The sequence below is a fragment of the Oncorhynchus keta genome, chromosome 32 (assembly GCF_023373465.1).
Source record: "Oncorhynchus keta strain PuntledgeMale-10-30-2019 chromosome 32, Oket_V2, whole genome shotgun sequence".
In the NCBI taxonomy this organism is placed as follows: Eukaryota; Metazoa; Chordata; class Actinopteri; order Salmoniformes; family Salmonidae; genus Oncorhynchus; species Oncorhynchus keta.
The window spans coordinates 17,169,347-17,195,303 of NC_068452.1; the positions used below are offsets into that span (position 1 = coordinate 17,169,347).

Consider the following 25,957-nt stretch of genomic DNA (forward strand, 5'->3'; position numbering starts at 1 on the left):
ATAACAATGGGGGGAGAGCGGGTGTGGTTATTTCAACGGTCGTGTTTGCAGAAGTAAGAAGTCTGCAGTTCCTCTTTCTTCTGAGTCCGTCCCTCTCCCCGCGCTGGCGGATTTTGGCGTAGGGAAATTAAAACAAACTCCCACCCGTCCCGTCCCGACCCTCCTTTCCTCCCTCCTTCAAGTCTTCCCGGCCAGTCTCGGCACAGCAACACAGCCCAGCCTGTCGCCAAGTATACGGTAACTGGGTCTCCCGGTAACTGCTTTGCTATGCCGTTGGTCTTAAAGGGCCAGTGTTCCAGGAAGATTAGCTGATGTTGTGGTGTCAGCTAATCGGTATCCTAATATACAGCCTTTATTCCCAAGTCTCATAGCAAAGTGTCTGAATACTCATGTAAATAAGGTCAGTCATTATTGGGTGCTGTGTGTAGATCACTGAGGATTTTCAATTGATTTAAGAACATTATAGATTAAGGCTGCAACGTAACACAATGTGGAAAAAAGTCTAGGGCATCTGAATACTTTCCAAAGGCACTATATATACTGTATTTATATACCCCCCCCCATTTTATCCATAAGGACCTGCCTCACTCTGTTACACCCCTCCCATTTCCCAAGACCAACTCAAGCAGTCCCAGTTGAGCTTGAATGAAGCATTTGTTTAACACCGTGTTGATGAAAGCCATGTTGTGACGGCAACTCCATCAGGCTGGTCCTTGGAGCTGGACAGTTGGGACAGATGGGTGGATGGCTGCCCTGTCCTAGGCTAGGCCTGGCTAGTACTGAAGGTTCCGGATTGATTTGATTCGGTTGGTCTGAGAAAGATATCTCGTCTTCAGCGGCGTTTTTTTTTGTCATTTGCCAAAACGCACTGGCAGTCATGCTCCGTTTGCCAGTTCTATAATTGGAAAACACTCATTGCCAGTGGTGTTGAACAAAGGGGAGGTAATTGTCACTGTAGAAATGAGTGGAAACCCAATCCTCTCTTGATGGGTTGCCCTTTAGGAATGGTGCACGCAATGGTGCCTGGGTGTAGAAGGATTTCAAACCAATCGGTGTCAAGGAGCAGTAGTATGGAGAAGATCCAGGAAATGTTTTACATGGACTAGCAATTCAGAGCTGCAACAGAGTGGTAATATTAAGCAGATGTATGGGGGAGGTAGTATCTAGTCCTTTTTTATAGTATTGAAACCAGTGTCGTGCAATGATATCTAGCAGAGCAGTTGTATGGAGCGATAACACTCTTGTGTCCTTGGCAATGGATATAGCACATCTATTGGGTGGCATCGGTACGTAGCACTAGCATCTCGGAAGGTATACAGAGTATTTAGTGAAAGACGAGCTCTTGCTTAATAAAAGAACTGATCAAATATTTTCCAACGGGCTGTGGGCGCTGCCTTTTGATCAGGCTGCAGGTTTGGAAGCGAACGTGGAACCACCGCTCACCGCAACTCCACTTTATTACCACTGCTAAATGCATTGGCCTTTTTTCCTTTTTAATAGGCCTGGCTTCTCCTGGGCCCAAACCTGGCATCCCCTACTCATCTGTCACTTAATGATGGAGAGAGCAGGTACTCCACTGCCAGGAACCTGAAACTTGATGACTCTGTATGGGCTTGAAGTGATTCCAGGCCAACCACGCCTGGGCTTGCCGAGCCTGGCCTCTTCTCCTCTTCTCTCCCCGTTTTGGTTGGCTCTGGTAAGAAGCCCTGTGGTGCTTGTTCTGATGTGTTCTGGTCGGGATGAGTTGGTTGGATAACTGGTCTGGTTGTGGTTTGCGGCGCAGCCAAGCTCCTAATTGAGTGCTGTGTGGGAAAGAACTGGACTGGGTCTGTAGTTTGTAACCCGAATGACCCAGTTGTAACTCGAATGACCCATTTTTATATAATATGATCATTTAGCAGACTTTTTTTAATCCAATGCCAGTTCGCTCATAACTCACAACATTTTCAGTATGTGGCCATTGCCAAAATACAACCATAAATGTTGTGTGGCCATTGCCAAAAGACAACCATAAACGTTGTGTGGCCAGCGCCGTGCTCCAATCAGCCATGGAAATTGGTGTAACCGTGATGAACTTCTACAGTATTGCCCTTGGTATAAAGCTCCTCTTACCTAAAGAATCTACAGACACAATTTCCAATATTCCCGCTTTAACAGACCAAAACTCTGAAGACTATCTCCCCCTTCCTGTGACTGTCATAGTGTCGGTTGTGGGTAATCTCTTTCTGCTCTCCTATTAGTTGCAGCAATGTGCACAGACAGTGAAATGAGCCAGAAGCTCCATTTGTTCCATTCAGTTAATGTGACTTTTTGTAATTATTCCCATAATGCCCTACATTTACTGCTATTACACTATCTCATCCATCAGCTACTCTCTAATGGAACCGTGGATGTTATGGTCTGACGGGCCACGGTAGCAAGTTGTTTTTTGGGGTGTTTGATTGGTGGGGGGTTAACCTTGTGGGTTGTGTCAGTGTGAGCGAGCACTTGCTGTTAGGTTTCATCATGCGTGATTCTGGCACCCTGTGGAGAGAGACGGAGAGTTAGTTCCTGCTTCCGCTAGGAAGGATCTGCCCTGAATCCACAAAACCCTGGACACGCACGCATGCATGCACACGTTCAGAATACCGATCCCATCTACCCTTCACCATAGGCCAGCATCATCACCTCCCCTCACCTTTAACACATTAGACCTGATAGCAGGGTTACATGAGACGTCTACATTGGTTGTGTGAGATCGCCATCTCCTCCCTGCCAGTAGTACATAACATTCTCGGAAGGAGAGGAGAGGAGAGGGAGGGAGGGAGGGGAAGGGGGTTCTTCTCGATGAAGTCCTCAGTATTTATATTCCTGGGTGCCAGAGGGGGCTTACATTTTTCATTGCGGTTGATTCAATCGCTGCCCCACTTTTAGGGGTTTAGACAATACAGTTGGAGCTAAAATGAGGAGATTAGTCATGCCTTCAGTTTGCTGCTCTCGTCTGTCTCTCTCTGGGTTCCCACATAATAATGACCATAAGCAAGATGGCAGCCGAACTGAACCAATGCTCAAGTTACTGTAGACGGAACTAAACTGGCTTGAGCTGTCTAAGAAATGATTTCAACAACCCCTATAACTGTTATTACATGTTGTTTCCAATGTTTACGTGTGTTGTAGGTTATTGACCACGCCTGCCTGACATGTATACATTTTCAATTGATCCTTCATTTAACTAGGCAAGTCAGTTAAAGAACAAATTCTTATTTTCAATGACGGCCTAGGAACGGTGGGTTAACTGCCTTGTTCAGGGGCAGAACAGCTGATATCTTTACCTCGTCAGCTCGGGGATTCGATCTAGCAACCTTTCGGTTACTGGCCCAACACTCTAACCACTAGGCTACCTGTGAGCTACTTACTGCCTACCCACTTTGACTTTTTTTGTACACAAATATTTCATATTTCCCCAGATATGCATGTAGAAGGAAGAATAAATGCATTTGGTTGTATTTTCATGTTTGAGTTGAGTAATGTTTTGGAGAGGAGACCTTGTATCATTTGTAGAGAGGTAGCACGCATTGAATGTGTATATAGCAGCATGGCAGTATATTAGCCATAAGGGCTAGCTAGTGTATCAAGTGTCTGCCGACAATCGGTGCCATTGCGTTTGAGTCAAGTAGGTGCTGAGGTGAGGGGTACTGTGTATTTGACGAGTGGCACTGTGTTCGACCACCTTCACACACAACAGGCGGAGACGCCGAGCGGAGAGTAGCAAACAGACGAGAAACGCAAACCACGCTCGACTCCACTCCCAATGCTTTGCCTCGCAACTTGACACTTTGAAATGTCAACCGCTGTAAACATTTTAGTCGATTGACTCGTGGGAGATATCTGTACATGTTTTTCTCCTGGCTGTTCTCCAGTCAACTTCTTTAAAGTGAGCGCGCTCACACACACACACACACACACAGACACCTCCTCCCTCCCTCCCCCCACACACACCTCCCTCTTTCCAACTGTCTCCCCTGCTTTTGTCTGTTCTCTTTCTCAGCCTGGGTCTGTTGATTAATGAACGGCCCAGACAAAGGCTCCAGTCAGTGCCAGATAAATACAAACACATGTTCCTCGACTACCACCCAGCTCAGCAGAGCGGAGCAGAGGGGGGGAAGGAAAGGAGCGATAGGGACAATGGAAGGTAGTGGGGATGGGATTCCCCCCCCATTCCATTCCTTAGTAAAGCACCACCCACATTGATGTGCTGTAGGTGATGGAGTGTGTATGGAAACACACAAGCACATGCTTGTGCACAGACACACACACACAAGCACACATTTGAAACTGACACACACACACACACACACACACACACACACACACACACACACACACACACACACACACACACACACACACACACACACACACACACACACACACACACACACACTTCAAGCTGCATGTGTCTTGTGACCCACCACCACAGAAACAAGAGGTACAACTCTCCAGTCGTAACCCATGACCCAGCGGGATTTGGCTCCGGCCCACCGCTTGGTAAAAACAACTCTGAACAATGGAAAGCCGAGTTTTTTATTTTTTATTTAAAGGATTAGACTGATTTAGCAAGGTGTTATAATGCCTGGATAGGCCTTGCTTTATACTGGCCGAGCATGGGTTCTGTCATTCATGGGCCTTTCAACTGTATGGCCACTTATTCATGGACAGGCTACTTGCAGGATTCATTTCCTCAGGCGTGCTGCAGATGCCTTTTTTGAATGGCATGTGTACTTACATATGAAGAAGGAAAATGATTGTTATACCCAATGCTTACTTCAGTCAGATGTTGTACTTCATTGCCAGTTAAAAGGCAAGAACTTTGGGCATCGTACACACATGCGCACGCATGCAGTTGAAGTCGGAAGTTTACATACACCTTAGCCAAATACATTTAAACTCTGTTTTTCCTAGTACAAATTCCCTGTCTTAGGTCAGTTAGGATCACCACTTTATTTTAAGAATGTGAAATGTCAGAATAATAGTAGAGAATAATTTCTTTCAGCTTTTATTTCTTTCATCACATTCCCAGTGGGTCAGAAGTTTACATACACTCCATTAGTATTTGCTAGCATTGCCTTCAAATTGTTTAACTTGGGTCAAACGTTTCAGGCGGCCTTCCACAAGCTTCCCACAATAGGTTGGGAGAATTGGCCCATTCCTCCTGACAGAGCTGGTGTAACTGAGTCAGGTTTGTAGGCCTCCTTGCTCAGACACTTTTTTTCAGTTCTGCCCACAAATGTTCAATAGGTTTAGGTCAGGGCTTTGTGATGACCACTCCAATACCTTGGGTTTGTTGTCCTTAAGCCATTTTGCCACAACTTTGGGATCATGTCCATTTGGAAGACCCATTTGCGACCAAGCTTTAACTTCCTGACTGATGTCTTGAGATGTTGCTTCAATATAGCCACATCATTTTCCTACCTCATGATGCCATCTATTTTGTGAAGTGCACCAGTCCCTCCTGCAGCAAAGCACCCCCACACCATGTTGCTGCCACCCCCGTGCTTCACGGTTGGGATGGTGTTCTTCAGCTTGCAAGCCTCCCCCTTTTTCCTTCAAACATAATGATGATCATTATGGCCAAACAGTTTTATTTTTGTTTCATCAGACCAGAGGACATTTCTCCAAAAAGTACGATCTTTGCCCCCATGTGCAGTCGCAAACCATGGTCTGGCTTTTTTATGGCGGTTTTGGAGCAGTGGCTTCTTCCTTGCTGAGCGGCCTTTCAGGTTATGTTGATATAGGACTCGTTTTTACTGTGGATATAGATACTTCTGTACCCGTTTCCTCCAGTATCTTTACAAGGTCCTTTGCTGTTGTTCTGGGATTGATTATCACTTTTCGCACCAAAGTACGTTCATCTCTAGGAGACAGAACGCATCTTGACACTTTGACTATGAGGAGAGCTGTGTGGGATGGAGAGGATCAAAGACATGGGGAGAAGGAGGGAGCAGGTGTGTGTATTTGTGTGTGTGTGTGTGGTTTTTATCACTCTATTCCCATCAATCGTGCTGTTCCCAAGGACGACGTGTCCTGAGTGCCTGGCTCTCCCTCTAGGGGCCTACCGTACCCATTCTACATCGCTCATCATCTTTCTATCGATACGTACCCCTCTCCTCTGAGCTCCTCCTCATCCCCAAAATCCGTGACGTTTCGTTACCAACTCCATCCCTCGTGCGCCACCCTTCCAACCCCTCCCTTCACTCACTCCTTCCTCTGTTCCCTCCCCCAAGGCGTCTCTCTATCCCTCCCTTGCCACCCGTTCTCGCGGGTTGCCCTGATCTGTTTAGGTCTGGTGTCGGGAGCTGTCACTGTCACTGTCACTGGCGGGTGCACTCTTCCCGCTGTGTCTGTCCGTCCATCTGTTTCTTGCTGTCTGTTTGTCTGTCTCTATGGTGATGTACTAGTTATACTGAGTACAGCCGCCTGCTCCACCCTTTTCCCTAGATGCCATGCAGAGCGTGACAGCCTTTTGTCCGTGCTTGTCCCATGTTGACAATGTGTGCACGCACGCACAAACACTCACTCACTCACACACAGACACAGTCACATACAACTATAGACGTTAGACCGGTGGTCACCAACCTTTTCTGCGTCCAGATCACTCTCTGTGTCAACATGCAAGCCGAGCTCAATTAAAAACAGTACTTTAGCAGTGAGTTTGTGCAGTAGGCTATAAGCCCAATACATTATCACTGCATATAGTCTTTGCTTGAATTGCCCTGCCAATGCACTGTTGTTTGGACTCAGATAGCAAGATTATCACCCGACCACTCAAATTAATTTGGGAGATTTCTCACTTAACCCAAAAAATATACATTTGTCTTCACCCCCGCTTCCCCCCTTTAATTTGGGACTATACTCTGGAACCCTCCATAATCCTCTCCTTCACCCACCCTCCTACATTCTACTGTGGGACCCCCATGGAGTCCAGACCGATAAGACAGGAATGTTCCTGGGGAGAGCTCCTCTTACATCTTCTGTCACGGGGGGGGGGTTGTTGAGGTCTGGGTGAGCTGTTTGGATAGGCTGGGGTTACAGAGGGAGTAGGCTAGGCTGGACGGCCCACTGTCATCCCCCCCTACCCCTGACCCCTGGGGGTCAATGCTCATTAGGGCCTCACGCATGAATGTCAGGGAGCGTCCCAACCGGCTGGATGGCCCTCCTGCTGCAACCATTAGTCTTCCCTAGGCCAGGCAGGGTCAACTGACCACAGGAACAACCCCCCCACTACCCTCCTACACCCCCCACAATAACACACTGCCTCCACAATGGGGTCCAAGCCCTCCCTCCTAGTACAGGCATCAAAAAGTTTCCAATTGTATTTCTTTGTGGTGTGTGTGTGTGTGTGTGTCTTTCTTTCTTTTCACTGTCTCCCTTCATTGAATTTTGTCTTTATACTTGGATGATATCATTAACCGCCCCCTCTCCCTCCTCTCTCTCTCCCTCCTCTCTCTCTCTCTCTCAGCAGACGATGCCTCAGAGTGAGTGATGCACTCCCGACATCCCTCATAACCGAGGTTGGCATTTAGAGCTTTAAATGTTACCCTCTGCTTTCTTCTCATGCATCACCGTTATGAGCCCATAATACCAGCTGCTCCCCATCCCACATCATATTCCCAGCCCAATGTTACCGCACCGCTCAGGCTTCAAATGCCAACCAGGTCAGTCACGTACTGTATAACCCTCACCTTCCTCTCCATAAAAAAAAAATGCCTGCATTGCCTCAAAGCTGCATGGAGAGTTGGTGAACTGATATAAGGGGCTTGCATTGTGTGTGTGTGTGTGTGTGTGCGTGTGCGTGCGTGTTTATCCAGGTATCTTGACATTAGAGAGGATGAGTAAGCATGTTGTTAGGGAGAAATTCACATTGATTCTTCGAAACGCCATTACCTTGAAACATCAAGTCGCGCTCTTATGGGGAAACATATTTTAAAAGGCTTTGAAAGTGACGACTGCTATGTTGATGTCTCTGTCAGCGAATGGTGTTTATGTTGTCTTCGTCCTCTTGGCCTGTTAGTGGAACATAGCCTTCAACATTTCCCCATGTTGCCCTTCCTCGCCTCAGTGAGGGTCATATGGGGGGAGGGATGGTGGCCTGATGGTGAATCTGACGGGCCTTAGGTGATCTGCTGACACAAGCCTCTCCTTCGTGATCTGATCTTCCGCTGAGTAGAGCTAGAGACTCCATGGGTAGCCCACAGGACTGCTGGGAATAGCCCTGTAGATAGCCAATGAGAGGCCTGCTCAGAGTCGCACCACCATGGGTCTGGGTGACCTCTGGTCTGTTGCGCGGTGCACAGTCAGCAGGCGACACAGTGGGTTTCAGCGCTAACTGGCTGGCCAGTTTTGGGGTCATGACTTTATGACATTATAGAGGAGGGATTTTCTAAAAGAGAACAGCGTGTCCACACACAGTGTTCAGAAGGGGCGCCATGTTCCATGGTTGCCTTTTACAATTTCTCATTGTTTTCATTGATGTACAGTTGAAGTCGGAAGTTTACATACACTTACAGTTGAAGTCGGAAGTTTACATACACTTACAGTTGAAGTCGGAAGTTATGTAAACCTCCGACTTCAACTGTACGTGTTACGTACACTTCGGTTGGAGTCATTAACTCGTTTTTTCAACCACTCTACAAATGTCTTGTTAACAAACTATAGCTTTGGCAAGTCGGTTAGGATATCTACTTTGTGCATGACACAAGTCATTTTTCCAACAATTGTTTACAGACAGATTATTTCACTGATATTCATTTCACATGAATATCACAATTCCAGTGGGTCAAAAGTTTACATACGCTAAGTTGACTGTGCCTTTAAACAGCTTGGAAAATTCCAGAAAATTATGTCATGGCTTTAAGAAGCTTCTGATAGGCTAATTGACATAATTTGAGTCAATTGTAGGTGTACCTGTAGATGTATTTCAAGGCCTGCCTTCAAACTCAGTGCCTCTTTGCTTGACACCATGGGAATATCAAAATAAATTATTCAGACCTCAGAAAAAAAAGTGTAGACCTCCACAAGTCTGGTTCATCCTTGGGAGCAATTTCCAAACGCCTGAAGGTACCACCACGTTCATCTATACAAACAATAGTATGCAAGTATAAACACCATGAGACCACGCAGCCGTCATACCGCTCAGGAAGGAGACGCGTTCTGTCTCCTAAAGATGAACATACTTTGGTGAAAAGCAGTCCCAGAACAACAGCAAAGGACCTTGTGAAGATGCTGGAGGAAACGGGTACAAAAGTATCTATATCCACAGTAAAACGAGTCCTATATCGACATAACCTGAAAGGCCGCTCTGCAAGGAAGAAGCCACTGCTCCAAAACCGCCATAAAAAAATCCAGACTACGGTTTGCAACTGCACATGGGGACAAAGATTGTACTTTTTGGAGAAATGTCCTCTGGTCTGATGAAACAAAAATAGAACTCTTTGGCATAATGACCATCGTTATGTTTGGAGGAAAAAAGGGGGAGGCTTGCAAGCCGAAGAACACCATCCCAACCATGAAGCACGGGGGTGGCAGCATCATGTTGTGGGGGTGCTTTGCTGCAGGAGGGACTGGTGCACTTCACAAAATAGATAATAGATTCCGACTTCAACTGTACATTTAAGGGCTAACTTGGGGATGTTTCACAGCCTCGGAGACATGTGCTGTACTGTGGTTTAACAGGAGAGGTCCTAGCCTTCACCCCTTTGGCGACCATGAGGAGACTTAACCTGCTGATAGCTTGAATTAGTTAATTGTTTTCCTAACCAGCTAATCGAATGTTTCTCTTGCCCTGAGGGGGGACATCATTTGGGATTCTGAGGCGTCTCGGTGGTGAGGGGTGACTTGTCTTCAATTTTTCTTCTCTGTCATCAATCTGCTTAGGGAGATAGCCAAGAGGGCAGTTAGAAGTCAATGAATCGATGGCCAGTGGAACGGAGGTACAGCACACTCATTATCTGACTCAACGAGATCATTGTTTACCACATCAAGTAGTGAGGGGGGAGAAGAGAGAGGGAAAATATAAATAGAGATATTGGAGAGGGCTTGGAAAAGGGGGACTATGAAAGGAGGAGAAGTTTAAAACAGAGGGATGGGAAGAGGAGTGGGCCTATCGTGGGAAGACGGAGGATTCTGACAGATATCGAGGAAAAAACTGAGCGAAAAGAGTAGAAAGATGTATGGCAGGATAGAGGGGGAAGGGGGTGTTAGTTTGCCCATTCAGCAAATCAGTCTAGCGGGATCACACCGCTGAGGTTGAGGGTCTGTGTAGAGAACACCAGTGGGCTGATAACCCTGAACTGTGGTCTCTTTGTTTCTGTGTCTGTGTCTGTGTCTGCGTGTGCATGTGTTTGCGAAGTTCATATAAATGTGTTGCGTTGTTCAGGTTTTATGGTTGGCAACCAAAGGTAGCCTTGCCAACTTGGCCTCTAGCTTTCAAGACTGGTGACAAATAGTTTATAGTGTGACATTTCTATTCTAAGATGTTCATTTGAGATGTTCAAATGTAATTGTCACCCAGGAAGCTCCATTTATACACTATATATACAAAAGTATGTGGACACCCCTTCAAATGAGTGGATTCAGCTATTTCTGCCACACCCGTTGCTGACAGGTGTATAACATTAAGCACACAGCCATGCAACCCCCATAGACAAACATTGGCAGTAGAATAGCCTTACTGAAGAGCTCCGTGAAATTCAACATGACACTGTCATAGGATGCCACCTTTCCAAGTTAGTTAGTTAGTTTAGTTTGTCAAATTGCTTCCAAACTGCCTCTGGAAGAAACATCAGCACAATAACTGTTCATCTGGAGCTTCATGGAATGGGTTTCCATGGCCGAGCAGCCGCACACAAGCCTAAGATCACCATTCGCAATGTCAAGCATTGGTTGGAACGGTGTAAAGCTCGCCGCCATTGGACTCTGGAGCAGTGGAAACGCGTTCTCTGGAGTGATGAATCACTCTTCACCATCTGGGTTTGACAAATCTGGGTTTGGCAGATGCCAGGAGAACGCTACCTGCCCGACTGGACAGTGCCAAGTCTAAAGTTTGGTGGAGGAGGAATAATGTTTTGGGGCTGTTTTTCATGGTTCGGGCTAGGCTCCTTAGTTTGAGTAAAGGGGAATCTTAACACAACAGCATACAATGACATTCTAAACTAAAAAATGTTTGACGAGATTAGTGTCGATGAGCTTGACTGGCCTGCATGGAGCCCTGTCCTCAACTCCATCAAACACCTTTGGGACGAATTGGAATGCCGACTGTGAGTCTGGCCTAATCTCGCAATGTCAGTCCCCGACCTCACGAATGCTCTTGTGGCAAGTCCCAGCAGCAATGTTCCAACATTTTAGTGGAAAGCCTTCCATGAAGAGTGGAGGCTGTTATAGCAGCAATGGGGGGACCGACTCCATATTAATACCCATGATTTTGAAATGAGACGTTCGACGGGTGTCCACATATTTTTGGCCGCGCAGTGTATCTGTGACAGGAACCGTGTATAAAGAATCTCTTCTCCCAAAGGCGGACGACCTTTCCGATGTCCACTGGCCCTTGCGGACTCGAGAAAAGGATGCTCCGTTAAACTACATTCGCAGACAACAGACTGCTTTTCACTTTGAACAGACTACAATCGAGGGGCCTTGTCTCGTGTCACTCGCCTCTCTCTTCCTATTCCTTTGATGTGTCATCATGCGCTCCACTGTGTGGCTGACTTCAAAGCCTCCATCGTTTCAAAGCAGCCAAAGCGAGAAACACTTAAGACACCAATCAGACACTTTAATCAAGCCCAATTTGACCGAATTTCCCAGACCAAAAATAAGTTCACGACACAGGTCATGTCTTTCATGTCTGTTGTTGAGCGAAATTAGCTGGTATGCTAAATTTTGCCTTTAGCAGCGATAGACAAGTAGTGTTTCTGAAACTTGGAGGTGAGTGTGGCTATAGAAAGGCAGTTTATCGCTCTTGTGATTTCCAAATGATTTTCCAAATGTCTGTTGAGTGGACTAATTGTTATGCTTTGTAAATATGTAGCTTTTCAAGATATTAGCGAGGCTACGGAAAGGCTAAACTCTCAGTAAATGTATTTGGCGCGGTTGCAAACACGTTTATTTGCTTACCCATGCTTACCTGGTCTACGACAAAACATTTGGCATCACTATGTCTGCAGGCTTGACCGTTGTATGTTGTGGTGGAGGTTAACGGGGCTAAATGGCTGGTCTGGCCAACACTGTGTTCCTTTCAAGAGCCTAACTCACTTTCTTGCCAATTGTCTGGCTGAGGAGAAATGAAAAGAAAAGCGGGGTGCTGAAACCAGACCTAGAGGCTATCCCTCCGTTTGTTGTCTCAGGACACTCCACGACATGACCATCTCCGAAATAGAAAGAGGAGCACTCCGATGTCTGCAATGGTATTTGGGTTTAGTCTCTGTGTATTTGTGTTATTGACTGTATGTTTGTTTATTCCATGTGTAACTCTGTGTTGTTGTTTTTGTCGCACTGCTTTGCTTTATCTTGGCCAGGTTGAAGTTATGAGTGAGAACTTGCTCTCTTCTGGCCTACCCGGTTAAATAAAGGTGAAAGATACATAAATAAATAATAAAAAAATGTGACTTTTTAGCCACACAGCTCTTGGGCGACAGGTAGCCTAATGGTTAAGGGGGTTGTGCCAGTAACAGAAAGGTCGCCGGTTTGAATCCCTGAGCCAACTAGGTGAAACTTCTGTTGATGTGCCCTTGATCAAGGCACTTAACCCTAACTGCTCCTGTAAGTCGCTCTGGATAAGAGCATCTGCTAAATGCTTACAAATGTAAATGTAATAAGCATGTGGGCCGGCGGTACTGTTTGTTAGCTATGGTCCGGCGGGCTGGACATTGACCTCGACCAGCGGCATCATTAGTCGTGGACGGGCCGTCGGCGGCTGTCATTGCCCACTTGACAGAGTGATTCGCAGTAATTGCCCTGACCGCCGCGGGCTTGTTTGGTGGATTGGAAAGGCGGATGGATGGAGGGGGGAGGAGTGGTGATGCGATGTGTTTTTGTGTTTTTTTTGTTGGTGGATTGGACAGGGTGGAAATGGATGGATGAAGGGAGGGGGAGCAGGGTTGCTATGGAGGTAGGGCGGTAGGGCGGTGGTGGGTTGTCAGTGAACTGACAGAGAAATTACTTTCTCTCTTTTCGCATCTGTATAATGGAGCTGGAGAGGGGGAAGGGAGGGCGAGTATGTAGCTGATGAGACCGACCCACGAGACCCATTCTCTGTCTGTACATGTCATGTACTCGTTCATTGAGTCACAGCCCCTAGGCCTGCTCATGATGCCATGTATATGCGTATGAAGACTACATGTTGTGTGTATTCTGTGCTTGTCATGTAAGAGGCTTTTCACTTTCGTTCAACAACGAAAATGAATGCATTCAAGTACTTCTATAGGATATGATTATGTGTGTGTGGGGGGGTTTATGATATGTGTGTCGGTGTTCTTTGTATTTACTACATATTTGTTCTTACTAGAGGTCGACCGAATATGATTTTTCAACGCCGATACCGATTATTGGAGGACCACAAAAGCCGATACCAATTAATCGGCCGATTTTTAAAAATGTATTATTTATTTTTTACATTTTTTATTTTTTATTTGTAGTAACGACAATTACAACAATACTGAAAGAACACTTATTTTATTACAACAATACTGAAAGAACACTTATTTTAACTTAATATAATACATCAATAAAATCAATTTAGCCTCAAGTAAATAATGAAACATGTTCAATTTGGTTTAAATAATGCAAAAACAAAGTGTTGGAGAAGAAAGTAAAAGTGCAGTATGTGCTATGAAAGAAAGCTAACGTTTAAGTTCCTTGCTCAGAACATGAGAACATATGAAAGCTGGTGGTTCCTTTTAACATGAGTCTTCAATTTTCCCAGGTAAGAAGTTTTAGATGGTAGTTATTATAGGAATTATAGGACTATTTCCCTCTATACCATTTGTATTTCATTAACCTTTGACTATTAGATGTTCTTATAGGCACTTTAGTATTGCCAGTGCAACAGTATAGCTTCCGTCCCTCTCCTCGCTCCTCCCTGGGCTCGAACCAGCAACACAACGACAACAGGCACCATTCAAGCAGCGTTACCCATGCAGAGCAAGAGGAACAACTACTAGAATGCTCAGAGCGAGTGATGTTTGAAACGCTATTAGCGCGCGCTAACTAGCTAGCCATTTCACATCGGTTACACCAGCCTCATCTCGGGAGTTGATAGGCTTGAAGTCATAAACAGCGCAATGCTTGACGCACAACGAAGAGCTGCTGGCAGAATGCACGAAAGTGCTGTTTGAATTCATGTTTAATCGCCTGCTTCTGCCTACCACCGCTCAGTCAGATACTTAGATACTTGTATGCTTAGTCAGATTATATGCAACGCAGGACACGCCAGATAATATCTAGTAATATCATCAACCATGTGTAGTTAACTAGTGATTATGATTGATTGTTTTTTATAAGATAAGTTTAATGCTAGCTAGCAACTTACCTTGGCTTACTGCATTCGCGTAACAGGCAGTCTCCTTGTGGAGTGCAACGAGAGAGAGGCAGGTCGTTATTGCGTTGGACTAGTTAACTGTAAGGTTGCAAGATTAGATCCCACGAGCTGACAAGGTGAAAATCTGTCGTTCTGCCCCTGAACAATGCAGTTAACCCACTATTCTTAGGCCGTCATTGAAAATAAGAATGTGTTCTTAACTGACTTGCCGAGTTAAATAAAGATCTATAATCAAATCGGTGCCCAAAAATACAGATTTCCGATTGTTATGAAAACTTGAAATCGGCCATAATTAATCGGCCATTCCGATTAATCGGTCGACCTCTAGTCCTTACTGAGTTTGTGTGTGTGTGTTTTACTTATCTGGCAGAGAGGATTATTTGGGGATGTACACAGTATATGAGTGAATGGGTCATCTCAATTCATGTTCCTCCTGAGACTAACACTTAGTCTGTAACACTGTGTGTGTGTGTGTCCTCTCCTCTCCTGTGCTCCAGTGTTCTCTTGCTATCAGAGGCTCAGAACACCTCACTGGGCTACAGCTGAAGCAGGTGTGTGTACGTGCGTGAGACTTGGAGCAGGATACATTTACAAATGACTGGAGGCTTCTAGGAGTATATAGTATGTGTCTCATGGAGATGGATATAGATCACTACTTGGAAAGAACCCGTCTTTGAAGGGACAATACCATTGAGGTTGTCCAACATTTTGAAGTAGTCAACTGTGTGTGACTTCCTATGGGTTAAGGAAGGATCACATGATTCCATCCGGGTCATCAGGAGGGATCACCCAATGAATTATGCTCACGAGCAAACATTTCGTAACTGCAGGTGGCAGTAAATCACCAGCCATGGCTTTATACCTGTTTGAAACAACACACTCCAGGTGGCAGTATGTGCCCTTTCAGTTTGTTTACCAACTCATAGAAGTAGTAGAAGAAGAAAATTGACTTCAAAATGGAGATGGCCTCAATGGTGCTGCCCGTGCTCTCACAGACGCCATAATAGGGCAGATACAAAGATGAGTGGTCTATCTACGTCTATGGTGCACAAACATAATACAACTTAAACACGCTTTACATTCATATACTGTCATTTCCTGAAAGGGTCAGACACACACACACACACACACACACACACAGACACATGGCCGATTGTCGTGCCATTCTCCGTCGCTATCACCTCATGTTTCAGCATGATGATGCACGGACCCGTGTCGCAAGGATCTGTACACAATTACTGGAAGCTGAAAATGTCCCAGTTCTTCCATGGCCTGCATACTCACCAGACATGTCACCCCATGAGCATGTTTGGGATGCTCTGGATTAGAGGTCGACCGATTTATGATTTTTCAATGCCGATACCGATTATTGGAGAACCCAAAAAAATCTGATACCGATTAATCTGCCAATTTTTATTTATTTGTAATAATGACAATTACAAGAATACTGAATGAATACTTATTTTAACTTAATATAATACATCAATTTAGCCTCAAATAAATAATGAAACATGTTCAATTTGGTTTATATAATGCAAAAACAAAGTGTTGGCAAAAAATTGCAAGTTGGTGGTTCCTTTTAACATGAGACTTCAATATTCCAAGGTAAGAGGTTTTAGGTTGTAGTTAATATAGTATTTATTGGACTATTTCTCTCTATACCATTTGAATTTCATATACCTTTGACTATTTGATGTTCTTATAGGCACTATAGTATTGCCAGTGTAACAGTATAGCTTCCGTCCCTCTCCTCGCCCCTACCTGGGCTTGAACCAGGAACACATCGACAATAGCGATGTGCTGTTGAGAGCAAGGGGAATAACTACTCAAGTCTCAGAGCGAGTGACGTTTGAAACGCTATTAGCGTGCACCCTGCTAACTAGCTAGCCATTCCACATCGGTTACACCAGCCATGAGGCTGATGTGCTTGCAAAGAGCTGCTGGCAAAACGCACAAAAATGCTGTTTGAAGGAATGCTTACGAGCCTGCTGCTGCCTACCATCGCTCAGTCAGACTGCTCTATCAAATTATAAACTTAATTATAACATAACACACAGAAATACGAGCCTTTGGTGATTAATATGGTCGAATCCGGAAACTATCACTTCGAAAACAAAACATTTATTATTTCAATGAAATACGGAACCGTTCGGTATTTTATCTAACGGGTGGCATCCTTAAGTCTAAATATTCTTGTTACATTGCACAACCTTCAATGTTATGTCATAATTACGTAAAATTCTGGCAAATGAGTTTCGCAATGAGCCAGGCTGACCAAACTGTTGCATATACCCTGACTCTGCGTGCAATGAACACAAGAGAAGTGACACAATTTCACCTGGTTAATATTGCCTGCTAACCTGGATTTCTTTTAGTTAAATATGCAGGTTTAAAAATACACTGCTCAAAAAAATAAAGGGAACACTTAAACAACACAATGTAACTCCAAGTCAAATTTCCATTTATTATTTTTGTTTGATTTTGTTGTCAGCACATTCAACTATGCAAAGAAAAAAGTATTTAATAAGAATATTTCATTCATTCAGATCTAGGATGTGTTATTTTAGTGTTCCCTTTATTTTTTTGAGCAGTATAAATACTTCTGTGTATTGATTTTAATAAAGGCATTGGTGTTTATGGTTAGGTACAGTCGTCCAACGATTGTGCTTTTTTCGCAAATGCGCTTTTGTTAAATCATCCCCCAGCGTCGATTATATGCAACGCAGGACACGCTAGATAAACTAGTAATATCATCAACCATAACTAGTGATTATGATTGATAGTTTTTTATAAGATAAGTTTAATGCTAGCTAGCAACTTACCTTGGCTTCCACTGCATTTGCGTAACAGGCTTGCTCCTCGTGGAGTGCAATGAGAGGCAGGTGGTTAGAGCATTGGACAAGTTTACTGTAAGGTTGCAAGTTTGGATCCCCCGAGCTGACAAGGTAAAAATCTGTCGTTCTGCCTCTGAACAAGGCAGTTAACCCACCGTTCCTAAGCTGTCACTGAAAATAAGAATGTGTTCTTTAACTGACTTGCCGAGTTAATTAAAGGTATAACAAAACAAAAAAAATTGGCAAAATCGGCGCCCAAAAAATACAGATTTCCGATTGTTATGAAAACTTGAAATCGGCCATTCCGATTAATCGGTCGACCTCTACTATGGATCGATGTGTACGACAGCGTGTTCCAGTTCACGCCAATATCCAGAAACTTCGCACAGCCATTGAGGGGTGAAATAACAGTCCATAGGCCACAATCAACAGCCTGATCAACTCTATGCGAAGGAGACGTGTTGCGCTGCATGAGGCAAATGGTGGTCACCCCTACCTTTTTTTTAACGGTGTCTGACCAACAGATGCATGTCTGGATTCCCAGTCTTGTCAAAATCATAGATTGGGGCATAATGAATTTATTTAAATTGACAGATTTCCATATATGAACTGTTAACTCAGTAAAATCTTTGAAATTGTTGTATTTATATGAGAGACTTTGTGAGAGAGAGAGAGAGACTGTGTGAGAGAGACTGTGTGAGAGAGAGAGAGAGAGAGAGAGACTGTGTGAGACGTAGAGAGAGACTGTGAGATACTGACTCTCGTGGAGAGCTATGCGTACTAAAGCTAATATATTCTCTCTCTTTCTTATTATAGATGCCTATGTCACTGCCATGGCAGACCACTGCTTTTGGAGGTTAATAGTAGCCTGACACAGCTGTTTCTCCGGGGTTAGGGCTTCGCCACGGTGCAAGGTAAGCCTCTTCCATGGTGCTTGGCTGTATGCCAACGACATGCTCTAATCTATGCCAAATAATCAGTCCGCTTTCAGAGTCAGGTGTGGCATTGGGAATGGGTGTGTGTGTGTACACTATGTGAACAGGTGTGTGTTCTCATGCACATAAAACACGTTTTTGTCTTTCTGTTTGTGGAAGGAGTGCATGAGTGAACTCCTATGTAGGGTGTGTGTGTGCGCAAGCATGTGGTACTTGTGTGTGTTTATCCTCAAATAACCTCTCTGGATGTCGTTTCGCCACGCCAAAATATGTTTAGTTGCCTGGGAATGCCAGGGGGGGAGAGCGGAGACGAGGAAGAGGGGGGAACGAGAGGAAAGCATGAAAAAGACCGTTGGAAAAGGAACAAGAGTGGGAAAAAAAGAGGGAGTCCCTCTATCCCTCGGCTGTGTAGTCCAGCCTGTTCTAGCCGGATTTCCAGCCTGTTCTAATTTCAACTTTGTTCTAATTTCCACCCTCCCTGGAACACACACACACACACGATCCCAATCACGATCCCAATCGCGGACTCACACAGACGAATCGAGACTCGAACGGACACGTGGATACAGGAACACACCAAAAATACACTGTCACCCTGCACTCACAGGGACCAATTCATACAGGCCGCGTCAATGCATTTTTCCAAACCCATTCAACCTACAGTGTAGTGTACCCACAGGCAACCAGACATATTCATTCACATGTATCGGTCTTTCACTGGCCGACCTTGCACCAGCAGGAACAACTCAACTGACAAGAGCTGCAAGGCTTCTACAGCTACGGCCAGCGACGGCTAGCGCAGCCGTTCTCTCATTCTCATGCCCCCCCCGTCGTGTATAAAGGTGAGCTCAGCGCTATCCCTCATCTCGCTGTCCCCGTCTATGTTTATCGCTACACACACACACACTGGCAAACTCTGGTGTTTTCATCTAGGCTTCCTCCCCAGCCCCACTGGGACTCGTGCCCAGCTTTTGATGTTGCTCAGCTCAAAAAGAGCTCTCTCACACTGACGACGACACACTGCTGTTAGACTTGAGGCCCTGTTCCCCGCCTACGAGAGGAGAGGAATCTGAGGAGCGGAGTGACGAAAGAGATCTACTTTTCAATTCATACTACATCCTTGCCTTTACCGTTCGTTGTGGCTGGCAACGCGCCGGTCCTGGTCCGCAGCTCCAGTTGACAAGCGCTTAAACAACCTGAGTGACTTTTCTTCTGAAACGTCTTAGCACTCTTGAACACTGCAAAAGAAAATCACAAGGATGTGCAGACAAAAAGGGTTTATTTTCTTGTCCGTACACGTTTGGTTAGCTGACAATACACAGCCGACTCTTGCTAGCTAGCTAGCTAACGTCATGCTTCATGATCAAGTAACGTTAGCAAATCAATAATGACCGTTTACCCCTCCCGTTCGAATAAAAAAAGGAAAAGTTGAGTAAAATGTCTTTCTCTCTTCAATTTACTCTCTTAATTCTCTCTCTTTACTTAGCCCCCCCTCTCTCTCTTTCTATACCTAAATTACAACCCTTTCCCTCCACTCTTCTCTCTCTCTAACCCCAACCCTTTCCCTCCACTCTTCTCTCTCTCTAACCCCAACCCTTTCCCTCCACTCTTCTCAATCTCTAACCCCAACCCTTTCCCTCCACTCTTTTCTCTCTCTCTCTCTAACCCTATAACCCTTTCCCTCCACTCTTCTCTCTCTCTAACCCTAACCCTTTCCATCCACTCTTCTCTCTCTTTCTAACCCTAACCCTTTCCCTCCACTCTTCTCTCTCTAACCCTAACCCTTTCCCTCCACTCTTCTCTCTCTCTCTAACCCTAACCCTAACCCTTTCCCTCCACTCTTCTCTCTCTCTCTCTAACCCTAACCCGTTCCCTCCACTCTTCTCTCTCTCTCTCTCTCTCTCTCTCTCTCTCTCTCTCTCTCTCTCTCTCTAATCCTTTCCCTTCACTCTTCTCTCTTTCTAACCCCAACCCTTTCCCTCCACTCTTCTCTCTCTCAAACCCCAACCCTTTCCCTCCACTCTTCTCTCTCTCTCTCTAACCCTTTCCCTCCACTCTTCTCTCTCTCTCTCTCTCTCTCTCTCTCTCTCTCTCTCTCTCTCTCTCTCTCTCTCTCTCTCTCTCTCTCTCTCTAACCCTTTCCCTCCACGCTTCTCGCTTTCTAACCCCAACCCTTTCCCTCCACTCTTCTCTCTCTCTAACCCCAACCCTTTCCCTCCACGCTTCTCTCTTTCTAACCCCAACCCTTTCCCTCCTCTCTCTCTCTCTCTCTCTCTCTCTCTCTCTCTCTCTCTCTCTCTCTCTCTCTCTCTCTCTCTAACCCTTTCCCTCCACTCTTCTCTCTAACCCTTTCCCTCCACTCTTCTCTCTCTCTAACCCTTTCCCTCCACTCTTCTCTCTCTCTAACCCCAACCCTTTCCCTCCACTCCTTTGTCTCTCTAACCCTTTCCCTCCACTCTTCTCTCTCTCTCTAACCCCAACCCTTTCCCTCCACTCTTCTCTCTCTCTCTCTAACCCTAACCCTTTCCCTCCACTCTTCTCTCTCTCTCTAACCCTTTCCATCCACTCTTCTCTCTCTCTCTAACCCTTTCCCTCCTCTCTCTCTCTCTCTCTAACCCTTTCCCTCCTCTCTCTCTCTCTCTCTCTCTCTCTCTCTCTCTCTCTAACCCTAACCCTTTCCCTGCACTCTTCTCTCTCTCTCTAACCCTTTCCATCCACTCTTCTCTCTCTCTCTAACCCTTTCCCTCCTCTCTCTCTCTCTCTCTCTCTCTCTAACCCCAACCCTTTCCATCCACTCTTCTCTCTCTCGCTCTCTCTCTCTAACCCTTTCCCTCCACTCTTCTCTCTTTCTAACCCCAACCCTTTCCCTCCACTCTTCTCTCTCTCTAACCCCAACCCATTCCCTCCACTCCTTTGTCTCTCTAACCCTTTCCCTCCACTCTTCTCTCTCTCTAACCCCAACCCATTCCCTCCACTCCTTTGTCTCTCTAACCCTTTCCCTCCACTCTTCTCTCTCTCTCTAACCCTAACCCTTTCCCTCCAATCTTCTCTCTCTCTCTCTAACCCTAACCCTTTCCCTCCACTCTTCTCTCTCTCTTCTCTAACCCTAACCTCTCCTCCTCTCTCTCTCTCTCTCTCTCTCTCTCTAATCCTTTCCCTTCACTCTTCTCTCTTTCTAACCCCAACCCTTTCCCTCCACTCTTCTCTCTCTCAAACCCCAACCCTTTCCCTCCACTCTTCTCTCTCTCTCTAACCCTTTCCCGCCACTCTTCTCTCTCTCTCTCTCTCTCTCTCTCTCTCTCTAACCCTTTCCCTCCACGCTTCTCTCTTTCTAACCCCAACCCTTTCCCTCCACTCTTCTCTCTCTCTAACCCCAACCCTTTCCCTCCACTCTTCTCTCTCTCTAACCCCAACCCTTTCCATCCACTCTTCTCTCTCTCTCTCTCTCTCTCTCTCTCTCTCTGACCCCAACCCTTTCCATCCACTCTTCTCTCTCTCTCTCTCTCTCTCTGACCCCAACCCTTTCCATCCACTCTTCTCTCTCTCTCTAACCCCAACCCTTTCCCTTCACTCTTCTCTCTAACCCTTTCCCTTCACTATTCTCTATAACCCTTTCCCTTCACTCTTCTCTCTCTCTAACCACAACCCTTTCCCTCCACTCTTCTCTCTCTCTAACCCCAACCCTTTCCCTCCACTCTTCTCTCTCTCTCTAACCCTAATCCTTTCTCTCTCAAATCAAAGTTTACTTGTCACGTGCGCCGAATACAACCGGTGTAGACCTTACAGTGAAATGCTTACTTAAAAGTGTGTGTGTGTGTGTGTGTGTAGGTAGGTAAAGAAATAAAACAACAGTAAAAATACATTTGAAAAAAGAGCAGCAAGGCTATATACAGACACCTGTTAGTCAGGCTTATTGAGGTGGTATGTACATGTAGGTATCCTTAATGTGACTTAATGTGACGTACGCACTACCCTCTGAAGGGCCTTGGGGCCTACCACTGTTGTCGTCAGCAAACTTAATGATGGTGTTGGAGTCATGCCTGGCCATGCAGTCGTGGGTGAACAGGGAGTACAGGAGGGGACTGAGCACGCACCCCTGGGGAGCTCCAATGTTGAGGATCAGCGTGGCAGATGTGTTGCTTACCTACCCTCACCATCTGGGGGCGGCCTGTCAGGAAGTCCAGGATCCATTTGCGGAGGGAGGTGTTTAGTCCCAGGTTCCTTAGCTTGGTGATGAGCTTTGAGGGTACTATGGTGTTGAACGCTGAGCTGTAGTCAATGATCAGCATTCTCACACAGGTGTTCAGGTTGGAGTCCATAAGAGAATGCATCATCTGTCGATCTGTTTGGGCGGTATGCAAATTAGGGTGGGTCTAGGGTTTCTGGGATAATGGTGTTGATATGAGCCATTACCAGCCTTTCAAAGCACTCCATGGCTACGGACGTGACTGCTACGGGTCTGTAGTCATTTAGGCAGGTTGCCTTTGTGTTCTTGGACATAGTGACTATGGTGGTCTGCTTGAAGGATGTTGGTATTACAGACTCAATCAGGGACATGTTAAAAATGTCAGTGAAGACACCTGCCAGTTGGTCAGCACATGCCCGGAGCACATGTCCTGTTAATCCTTCTGGCCCCGCAGCCTTGTATATGTTGACCTGTTTAAAGGTCTTACTCACGTCTGCTACGAAGAGTGTGATCACAGTCGTCCGGAACAACTGATGCTCTCATGCATGCCTCAGTGTTGCTTGCCTCGAAGCGAACATTGAAGTGATTTAGCTCGTCTGGTATTCTTGTGTCACTGGGCAGCTCGCGGCTGTGCTTCCTTGTGTAGTCTGTAATAGCTTGCAAGCACTGCCACATCCGACGAGCATCGGAGCCGGTGTAGTATGATTCAATCTTAGTCCTGTATTGATGCTTTGCCTGTTTGATGGTTCGTCACAGGGCATAGCGGGATTTCTTGTAAGCTTCCGGGTTACCCTTTAGCTCAGTGTGAATGTTGCCTGTAATCCATGGCTTCTGGTTGGGGTATGTACGTACAGTCACTGTGGGGACGACGTCCTCAATGCACTTATTGATAAAGCCAGTGACTGATGTGGTGTATTCCTCAATGTCATCGGAAGAATCCCGGAACATGTTCCAGTCTGTGATAGCAAAACAGTCCTGTAGTTTAGCATCTGCTTCATCTGACAATTTTTTTTATAGCCCGAGTCACTGGTGTTTCATGCTTTACTTTTTGCTTGTAAGCAGGAATCAGGAGGATAGAGTTGTGGTCAGATTTGCCAAATGGAGGGCGAGGGAGAACTATGTACGCGTCTCTGTGTGTGGAGTACAGGTGGTCTAGAATTGTTTTCCCTCTGGTTGCACATTTAACATGTTGATAGAGATTAGGTAGAACTGATTTTAGTTTCCCTGCATTAAAGTCTCCGGCCACTAGGAGCGCCGCCTCTGGGTGAGTGGTTTCCTGTTTGCTTATTTCCTTATACAGCTGACTGAGTGCGGTCTTAGTGCCTGCATCTGTCTGTGGAGGTAAATAAACAGCCACGAAAAGTATAGCTGAGAACTCTCCAGGCAAGTAGTGTGGCCTCTCTCTCTAACCTCTCTCTCAATTTTTGTTCATTTTTATACTGTGTTATTGACTTGTTTATTGTTTACTCCATGTGTAACTCTGTGTTGTTGTCTGTGTCACACTGCTTTGCTTTATCTTGGCCAGGTCGCAGTTGTAAATGAGAACTTGTTCTCAACTAGCCTACCTGGTTAAATAAAGGTGAAATAAATCAAATTAAAACCTTAACCCTTTCTCTCTCTCGCTCTCTCTCCTTTCTCTCTCTCTCTCTCTCTCCTTTCTCTTTCTCTCTCTCTCTCTCTCTCCTTTCTCTTTCTCTCTCTCTCTCTCTCTCTCGCTCCACCTGTCTTTCTATGAAGTGTACAGATCAGATCTTTCCTAGAAAATCCTTGTCCTAACTATTATGTATGGAGTGCATTTTAATGGTCCTGGGTGCTAATGGTTCTCTTCAATTATGGTTTGTTCTAATTGGTATGCACTCAGTTGGAGTTTTCCTTTCAGGTGCGTATAGCCTTTTACTGCCTGCATGTAGATTTAATTTACATTAGTGCGGTGTGTTCCCATTGCATTAGCCTTCAAATACACTCACATATGGAAGGATGTGCCTGTATGCATGGTAGCGCAATGCCCAGAACAATGCCACGGTGGCACAGTGTAGTACCACACTTTGTTTGTTTAAACGCACGCACGCACGCACGCACGCACGCAGGCACGCAGGCACAGGCAGGCAGGCAGGCAGGCAGGCAGGCAGGCAGGCAGGCAGGCAGGCAGGCAGGCAGGCAGGCAGACAGGCAGACAGGCAGACAGACAGACAGACAGACAGACAGACAGACAGACAGACAGACACTGCTTGCGCGCGAAGCTGTGGCCATTACGTTACTGTAGGATGTTGAAGGGGGTCTGTTTTAATAAGACGTCTCTAATGACAGTGTAAACCCTCCCGGGCAGAATCTCTCCACTTTTCCCTCAGTCAGAACATGTACACACACACACACAGCCTGCACTGTTTTGGCTCTTCACGCCACACATCCAGCTTCTGTTTTGGGTTTTCTCTGTACTCTTAGCTTTAATCCGACCATGACACACACACACCCACACACACACACACCCACGTCGTACACACAGCAGTTCTCTCTCTGCGGGGCTTATCACACCACCCCTACCCTGTGTTTACAGTGTGTTTGAGGTATTTGCTGTGTAAGCCAAGACAGGTTGACCTTGAGTTAGAATGTCACCGTGTATTGTAGTTCCCTGACTGCTCCACGTGGCTTTCCTGTGTCGTGTTCAGGTGGGCCTTTTTTGTGTCTGGTCCTTCTATACACACATTCACCATCAAGCCATATACGATGCTGTGTGAATTTGGGAGGTATTTTCTGGCCTGTGTTCAAAAAAGGGGAAGGTCCTCTCTTCTCCAGCTGTCCCTCGAGGTGACAACCACGAGTGGGATGGCTTAGGGTGAGGTTCTCTTCACCCTCATCTCCCCCTCCCTCCATCCCCCACCCTCTAATCTCTTATGTCTATCCAAGACTGATTGTTGTGTGGGAATCCCGGGGTTGTCGCGGAAACCGTGGTCACATGACGCGGCGGTTGGTGACGAATGATCCAATAACCCTCCTCACCCCCCCGCCTCCACTCCTAAAAAGCGCCACGGGCACTGCTCTGATTTAAACTTCGCCCTTTCTATCTATCATCAGCTCCCTCCCCCCTTCCCTTTCTCTCCTGGTCCTCCCTTTCTCCATCTCTCTTCCCCGCTCCTCGCCTCTCGTCCCTCCCTCTCTTCACATAATGGATACCATTTCCAATGTGCAATATTGAGAGCTGGGGGTGGAGGGGACGGCAGGAAGGATGGGGAGAAAGGGGGAAGGACGGGGAGAAAGCGGGATTTGCCTTAAGCCATCATCCTCCTTCAATGTCAGACAGAAGAGGCAGAAGGGTCTTCTTTCTCGCTCTTGCTTTCTCTTTATCTCTGTCTCTCTCTCCTCTATTCTCTCTTTCTCTCTATGTGCGTGCATGTGTGTGCGTGTGTGTGTGTGTCATAGCAAAGTGAGTTGGGCT

At 46.0% G+C, this 25,957-nt stretch overlaps 1 protein-coding gene across 1 annotated transcript in view; it reads left to right on the forward strand.

The window, feature by feature from the left end:
• Positions 1-25,957, forward strand: part of LOC118365176 (retinoic acid receptor alpha) — a 191,610-nt gene that overhangs the window by 23,049 nt on the left and 142,604 nt on the right. The window contains exon 2 of the mRNA XM_052490711.1: positions 18,220-18,317. The gene's annotated coding sequence lies outside the window, so the exon portion shown is untranslated. The remainder of the gene's footprint in view (positions 1-18,219; positions 18,318-25,957) is intronic.